Here is an 8,836-nt window from a genome sequence, read left to right as displayed (position 1 = left end):
CAGTAACCAACTGTGAAGCCATATTACTAAGAATGTTTACGATCCCTTCCTAGAATATTAGCTACTGAAAACAGGTCTTTGGTTTTCTCATGTTTATAACCCACAGAGCACCTTGTATGGTACTTTGTGTTAGGTAAATGTATGATTCTAGGTTACTTGAGAAAATTCTGGCTTTCTGCACAAAAATGTGCTTGTCTGTCCTTCACATAACATTGTCCAGAGAAAGTCTTCCACCGTCCTTCCCAGAATAAGGTAGGTTTCCCCATGATCAGTCAGCAGGTACAGAAGAAAAGGCTGTGTGCTAAAAAAAAAAAAGAGAGGTTGCTCCTTCTTGTTATTTAAATTTAGCCTGGATGAAATGAGGACTGGAGCGGAAGGGGGAAAGAGGTGAAGGACAGGATAGTTAAGAGATGCTGAAACCGGGAAGAACCCTGAGCTGGCAGACGGTTCTTTTCCATAAGGAAGAAAAGAAAAGAGGAGGGAGAGAGACAGAAAATCAATGAGAGAGAGGGCGGGGGAGGGAAGGAAAGGAAAAGAAAGGAGAGGAGGGGAGAGCTTACTGGGGAGAATGCATTGGTGTTATGCCGGCCAGGAGCTAACTAGAAGTTTTCTGTTTTGTTTTGTTTTTAATAAGTTACATAAGTGTTTTGTTGTTGCTTTTAATGCCTTCCAAATATATGCCACAGCATAGACAAATCTAAAAAAACATTATACAAGTGAAATTATATAAATGAAAGAAGCCAGTCACAAAAGGCCACATAGTATATGGTTTTATTTACATGAAATGTCCAGAATAGGCAAGTCCATCAAGACAGAAAGTACACTAGTGGCTCCCAGGTGCTGGAGGAGCAGGAAGTAGGGACTGAGTCCCAAAGGGTCTGGGTCTCTTCTTGGGGTGATGTGATGTTCTGAAACAAGAGTTGATGATTGGGTTATTTTGTGAAATACTCTTTAAGAAAACACTAAATAATATATTTTAAGAAGGAGAATTTTATGGTATATAAATTATATCTTAATAAAACTGTGCTTAAGAAAAAGAAAAAAACTACTCTTAATAAAACGTGAATGTCCAGAAAAAAGGTCTCTCTCCAACCCACTAAGTCCCCTGTCAGCCTTTCCTTTACCAAACCCCAAACTGTACAAATTATTTGGCCAATTAATGTTAATTCTGCAAGTTAAAATTAGGGAGACATTTTTTCTTTTTATTTAAGAAATCATCCTTAAAATCTATATTCATTCACATGTCTGTTTGTTTTTAATTGGGCTGTTAGTTGGCCTTTAAGAAAAACAAAAATTGGGATAGGTGTAACTTCTTACATTCACAGTCTAATTAGGTAATGAAGAATGTATTCACATGTCAAAGGGAAATAGTACAAGAGTTAAAATACAAGAGATGGCAAAAAAAAAAAAAAAACCAACCCACAAAAGTGCTTCAATTAATCAAGAGACTATTTCTAACAACTTTATTTTCTGTCCAGAAAATTGAGTACAACCTAAATACAACATTGAGCATGATTAAATTTGAGTGCTCCAAATGGAAAAAAATATATATTTTTGAAGGAATATAGAATAATATAAGAAAATGTTCGTGCCTGACCAGGCGGTGGCGCAGTGGATAGAGCATCGGATTGGGATTTAGAGGACCCAGGTTTGAAACCCTGAGGTCACCAGCTTGAGCACGGGCTCATCTGATTTGAGCAAAAGCCCACCAGCTTGAACCCAAGGTCACTGGCTCCAGCAAGGGGATACTCGGTCTGCTGAAGGCCCGCCGTCAAGGCACATATGAGAAAGCAATCAATGAACAACTAAGGTGTTGCAACGCGCAATGAAAAACTAATGATTGATGTTTCTCATCTCTCTCCATTCCTGTCTGTCCCTGTCTATCCCTCTCTCTGATTCACTCTCTGTCTCTGTAAAATAAATAAATAAATAAAAATTTAAAAAAAAGAAAATGTTCGTGAAATGAGCTCAAAAAAAGACATGAAGCAGCTTACAGGCCCTGGACGGTTGGCTCAGCAGTATAGCATCAGTCCAGCTTATGGAAGTCCCAGGTTCAGTTCCCAGTCAGAGCACACAGGAGAAGCAACCATTTGCTTCTCCACCTTCCCCTCTCCTTTCTCTCCTTTTCTATTCCTCTCCCACAGCTATAGCTCAATTGGTTCAAGCAAGTTGGCCCTGGGTGCTGAGGCCCTGGGTGCTGAGGATGACTGTGGAGCCTATACCTCAGGTGCTAAAAATAGCTAGGGTGTCAAGCAACCAACAATGGGTCCCAGATGGGCAGAACATTGCCCCAGAGGGGGCTTGCCAGGTGGATCCCAGTTGGGGTGCATGCGGGAGTCTGTCTATCTGCTTCCCCTCCTCTCACTTAAAAAAAAAAAAGTTTACAAAGTATGATCCCAACTTTATCAAATATATTCACGGGTAAGTAGAGAAAAGACTAGAAGGAACTGTTGAAAATATTCACTGACATAAAATTACAGGCTTATCAAACTTGGATATGAGCCTGTGGTACTTTATTTTAATTTTTAAACTGTATTTAAAACTGGAAATACTTAAATATTATTTAAAAAAACTTAAAAGATACAAATGGGTATACAATGAAAAGTAATTCTCTTTCTGACGTCTGTCCCTTAGTCTTTGGTTTCCCCGCCCCAGAGGCAGCCATAGTCATGGCTTGTTGCGCATGCTTGGAGAGCAGCTCCTGGCGGCAGTAGGCTGGTTCCTTGGAGGAGCAGTTACTCTGGAGAGAAGACACTAGGGACTCTTCCTTCCAGCAACCTCCCCTTTCCACAAATTCACTCTTAAAGGATGTTAGCATGTGCCTTTCCATAGCAAAAAGCCTAGGCCGATATTTGGGGAGTCTTCTGGCCCCACAACTTCCCTCCATTTTGCTCCCTGATGCTTAATATCTTTTCAACTGGAACAGAGCTTTTTGTGCATAGTAAAGGTAAAAGACCTAAATGTAAATGTTGGTGACCAGGCGATGGCACAGTGGATAAAATGTAAACATTGGGTTGGTTCAATACTGCAAACCTGTCATTGCACAGGTCAAAGACTGGTCCCGATCCAGCTGACTGCCCCGGGGGATCTGACGGATGTCCACCGATCCTCCTCCTCTAATCTCCTGTCCCTCTGGTCCAGGGTTTCCCAAACTTTGGTCATTCACAAGCTCTCCTCAGGATTTTGCTTATCGACTGTTCTATTACTTAATTTTTTTCCTTTAAATGAACTCACATTTTCTTCTTAAATACATGCACTTTAAGAGAAGTTTTTATATTGTATAGTAGTTTTAGAGGTCACAGTTGAATATAACTAGTAATATTTTAAAATGTGTTCAGGTACCTAGGTGTTATGTATGAGATGTTAGAAATCCAGAATGGGAGAGGGGCGAGGAGCGAGCTCCGGAGGGTTCATGGGTACTTACCATGTCCTGGTACTTCGGCTGCAGTCCATGCTGCCTTCACTTGCTAAGTTAATCTTCCTAAAATACAAATCTGATGTTACTACTTTCCTGGTCAAAACTTGTCCCTGCCCACTGCTGCACATCCCTTACAGCAGAAAGCCCAAACTCTTTAACTTAGCATGCGCAGCCTCTGCAGTACAACTCTAACTCTCTTTACTGTATTCATTTTATAAATAGTAGTTATTACAGACTTGCTACGTGTTTTTCCACCTTTATCTTTCAATATCATCTTTAGTAGATAAATAAAGTACCACACTAACATTTTTTAACCCCAGGCCCATTTAAAGCCCAGAACCTGCCCTGCTCCTTCCTCTCTCTGTTCCTCTGCTGGTACGATTCTGTTCCCCCCACCACCACAGTGCCCTTGCACTGCCAGCCACCTCCCTCTCTCACAATCCTGCCCAGCGACAGGACTCAGCTCAAGTCTTTTTGCCTCCATGAGGCCATCCCACATCCCTCTGGACCAGAAAGAGTCTCTCCCTCCCTTCTGTCCCATAGCCGTTGGCCATCTACAGGGTAGTAAAGTGCGTCACGGTTAACAGTCATGCCTGACTTCAGTCCCTTACAAAATAAGTAAGTTCCCCAACGCAGTTTTGCCTGCCCAACCTCCCCACCCTATCCAGTGCCTTGTCCAATCCCTTGCATCATTTCATAATGTTTCTTGAACTCACTTACTATGCAAACTGTCCCCTAGTCTCAAAATTTTTAAATGCAAATTAGCCCTCGGACATACATTTAATGAGTTGTCTCTGGCCCAGAGAAACCTATACTGGGAGTGCTCCAGAGCTGTACCTCAGCTCTGCAAGCCGCCCCATTGTGTTGCTCCACTGGCTCGTGTTTCAGGCTGGATGGAATGTTTCTGAGGACAAGGAAGAGAAGCACAGGGAATTGAGAGATCCCATAAATTTTATCTGTGCCAACAAGTTGCCAAGAGAGAGAGTCCCTTGTGCGTCAACCATGGTGCCCATGAAAACAAAGGAAAAACATTTCCAGATGCTTGGCCACCAGGAAACTACATCTCTATTTCTTGGGCTTTCAGCCATGTGAAACTTTTACCCTTTGTATTTTTCCCCCAGTTAGCAACTATAAAACTCAGCTCTAACTAGGCCTCGGTAAAGTGGCATGGCATTTGTTCAGGACATCTTAAATATGCACCTGCCTCGTAGTGGGACAAAAACCCAAAAGTTCATGGAAGAGCAACATAAGCAAAACCACTACCCCTTCTTAAAGTGGCGAACCCTTTGAAGTGCGAATCTTTGAATCTCCAGGTGATAAATCCCTCAATCTGTTTCCCCTTAGGGTTCTTTTGCTGAGATCAACCCCAGTAGCTTCCAAGGCCTCCTTGCTCCTCCTTTAAGGAGCTGGTTTGTACGTATCCAAGAAACGTTTTCTTAACCTTAGCACAGTAGAGACAGGATAGAATTTTCAAGGAGACTTTACAGAATGCCAAATGGTACACGGGGGAAGCAGATACAGAAGACATAAGAAACATTCTAGTTCAGCGGGTCCCAAACAAGCTAGGACATTGAACCATGTTTGGAGACATTTGTTTATTGTCACAACTGGGAGATCCTATTGTCACCTCGTGAGTAGAACTTTCTATTCCTCCTGCTACAGTACCTCGAATACAATGCTGCTAACCCTCCTACAGTGCCCAGCACAGCTCCTGTAACAGAGAAGTATCTAGTCCAGAATGTCAGTAGTGATGAAGCTGAGAATCCCTGGTCAGAGGTTGAGAGCCAAGAGGAAAAGAGGCCCCAGCTGGAGTATCACATCTCAGATGGCACTTAGGATAAGATCGGGCTGAGACTCGGAGAGTCTCACATGGAGGTTGTCAGGAAAGACCTGACCAGGTGGTGGCAGAGTGCATAGAGTGTCAGACTGGGAAGCAGAGGACCCAGGTTCAAAACTCCGAGGTCACCGGCTTGAGCATGGGCTCATCCAGCTTGAGCATGGGCTCACCAGCTTGAGCACAGGGTCACTGGCTTGGGCATAGGATCATAGACATGACACCATGGTCGCTGGTTTGAGCCCAAAGGTTGCTGGCTTGAGCCCAAGGTCACTGGCTTGAGCAAGGGGTCACTTGCTCTGCTGTAGCCCCCTGGTCAGGGCACATATGAAAAGCAAAGCAATCAATGAACTAAGGTGACAAAGGAGCTGCAACGAAGAATTGATGTTTCTCATCTCTCTCCCTTCCTATCTGTCCTTGTCTGTCCCTCTCTCTGTCTCTGTCTCTCTCTCTCTGTCACACACACACACACACACACACACACACACACACACGACCTCCTTCTCACCATCTCTCCTTAAGTCATATTGAAATCTCTGTGGTCAAGTCCAAGAGAAAGAAAATATTTCCATTCTGTTACCCACCTACACTTCTCCTGCTCATTTCTAGGATAGAAGCCTCTTACCTAGTTGATGACATAGTGAATTATCTCACTCTTTAGGCATGGTATCACTCCCTAAATATATCACTGTGGTTTTACCCTTATATCCACCAGCATAACATACATTATACAAAACAATCACTGTAACTTTTATATAACACCAATGTTCCACATACAGCCCAAGTAAGTCACTCAGGTACAAGTAGCATCCAACATTGACAGCTCTAGCAGTTGAGGAAGAGTGACACAAATATTGTCATGAATAAGAAGTAATTCATTCGACAAGTCCTGATACTGGGTACTGTGTTAGGTGCCAGAGACAGTACACTGAGCAAGATAAATAATGACTATAAAAATGAATTTAAAAAGCTGTGGTACATATACACAATGGAAAACTATGCAGCCATGAAAAAGAAGGAAATCTTACTTTTGCGATGGTGTGGATGGACCTGGAGATTATTATGCTAAGTGAAATAAGCCAGGCAGAGAAAGACAAATATCATATGATCTCACTTATATGTGGAATCTAATGAACAAAGTGAACTGAGGAATGGAATAGAGCAGGGGTCCCCAAACTTTTTACACAGGGGGCCAGTTCACTGTCCCTCAGATCGTTGGAGGGCCAGACTATAAAAAAAAACTATGAACAAATCCCTATGCACACTGCACATATCTTATTTTAAAGTAAAAAAACAAAACGGGAACAAATACAATATTTAAAATAAAGAACAAGTAAATTTAAATCAACAAACTGACCAGTATTTCAATGGGAACTATGCTCCTCTCACTGACCACCAATGAAAGAGGTGCCCCTTCCAGAAGTGCGGCGGGGGCCGGATAAATGACCTCAGGGGGCCGCATGCAGCCCGCGGGCCATAGTTTGGGGACCCCTGGAATAGAGGCAGAGGCAGGGTCACAGGGAGCAGAGGGACAGCTGTCAGAGGGAAGGGGGGTAGGGGGATGGGATCAGAGAAGGTGAAGGGATTAGTGAAATTATATATACAGAACACAGAGATACAGATAACAGGACAGCAAATCCCAGAGGGAAGGGGGGAGGGAGTTAGGGGGAGGTAGGTAAAGGGGTTATAATGAGGGACAAGGGGGTGGGGGTGAGGGATTTAAGTGGGACACTTAAATCCATGTTAACACAATAAATTTAAATTATAAAAATTTAAAAAATAATTCTGAGTAACATGTAAAAAAAATAAATCAAATATTGGCAATTATAGTGAACTATGTGCCAATGTCATCTTGTCTATGTACATAATTTCAAATGATTAAAACAATAATCCCATGATTATTTTAGTTGATACTTTAAAGCTGAAAAAATAGAATCAGAAAGGTTAAGTAAAGTTTCCATAGTCGTTTTTTACTTAAGTTGTAGAGGCAAGACTCAAATGAAATCTGTTTAAAGCCATACCTGGAGCTCCTAACCCCTCCTGGAATATATCAAGAAGAACCTTTGTTTGTTTATTTTTTTATTGATTTGAGAGAGAAAGAAACACCGATTCACTGTCCCACTCATTCATGACAACCATTCATTGGCTGGTTCTTGCATGTGCTCCAAGAGGGGATGCAATTTGTAACCTTGCTACATTGTGATGACGCTCCAACCAACTGAGCTACCCCGCCAGGGCTCAAGAGGCTCCTTTAAAACCCAAACCCTTTCTGCCCCCTCTTTGGTTAGCACAGTTTTGACATCAATTCAGTGACTAAGACAGGCAGGAAAGTTCGAGTGGGAGAGGGATGCTGACTCATGCTTCTCCTACCTCGTTATTCTTGCCGAGGCGCCAACAACAGATTGAGAACCATTAACATTTATTAGAATCTGCATCCAAAGAAGAAATTGAAACCATTTTCAGAGAATTTTTATGTAAATGAGCTTTAACACCAAGCAGTCATACTGCTTACATCCTAGAACAGTTCATTCCTCTGCAATATAAATTGCTCTAAAAAATAAAGAACTACTAATATATATTATGAAGCTAACATAGCTGATAACAAACCCCGACATGACTAGCCACACACACAAAAAATTGAGAATAGTACTTCTTCTGGGGAGCCTTTTGCTATTACATAGACAAATTAACTACGTAAGTATCCTCTGGCTCAGAAATCAACTGAGCCTATATCCTGGGGACATTCCCACCCAGGCCCATGAGGGAATGTCCCTGGCAGGTCACTGCAGCATGGTGGCAGCAGGGAGTTGGAGTCCTGGGCCACAGTCACTGGGAGAGGGAAGGGGTGAAGCATGGTGCGGGCACACCTGGAGCATTTTGCAGCCATGAGCTGGACGTACTCATAGAAGCATGGGCTGATCTTAAAAACATGGAGCTTAGTGAAGAAAGTAGGAAACAGAACAATACAGTATCACTTAAGGAAGAAATACATCACACAAAGCAGCAATATACATTTTTCAAAAATACATTCAAATAGAAATGAATACGCACATTAAAAGGGTGCTTATTGAGGACAATAGGACTAGGATATAGAGCAAAAAGGATGAGTAAATACAAGGCTGCATTCTGTAGTTCATCGGTTCTAAGTCATTTTGTATTTATGGATCTTTTCACCCATAAAAATTAAAAATCATATTTGACAACTGTGTTGGTATAAGAACAAGTATATTGTTATGTATAAAAACATCTTCTTTGACCTTCAAGCTCACTTTTATTTCTGATTTGAAAGAAATTAAAACATTTTCATGGGGCTCTCAAAGTACTGTGAGCCCTAAAGCACCGTGCCTGTGACGTCCAATGATAGATTGGCTGTGGATAAATGAATGAGTGAATCAGAGAGGTGCCTTGTAGGAACCAGGGATAATTATGTGCTGCTAACTGAGGACTATGACTCATTCAGTTCTCTGCATCTGAAATCCAAAAACCCTTCCAATAAAAGCAATACCTTAGGTGTGCTGGAGAACTCTGGTGTCATGGGACATTACTGAGGCTTAGAGAAGGAAAATTCCTCCCCCAAAGCGCTC

General features: G+C 42.1%; 1 long non-coding RNA gene across 1 annotated transcript; it reads right to left on the bottom strand.

Moving 5' to 3' along the window:
• Nucleotides 1-755: 755 nt before the first annotated feature.
• Nucleotides 756-4,260, bottom strand: LOC136405125 (uncharacterized). Its single transcript, XR_010751470.1, has 3 exons — nt 4,197-4,260; nt 3,425-3,481; nt 756-908 (listed from the first exon to the last, which is right to left on the bottom strand). It is a non-coding gene; the product is annotated as an uncharacterized lncRNA (long non-coding RNA).
• Between the last annotated feature and the right edge of the window lie 4,576 nt (nt 4,261-8,836).

The sequence above is a fragment of the Saccopteryx leptura genome, chromosome 5 (assembly GCF_036850995.1).
Source record: "Saccopteryx leptura isolate mSacLep1 chromosome 5, mSacLep1_pri_phased_curated, whole genome shotgun sequence".
Lineage (NCBI taxonomy): Eukaryota > Metazoa > Chordata > Mammalia > Chiroptera > Emballonuridae > Saccopteryx > Saccopteryx leptura.
Note: the sequence above shows the minus strand (reverse complement) of the source record. Positions and strands in the feature narration are given on the sequence as shown.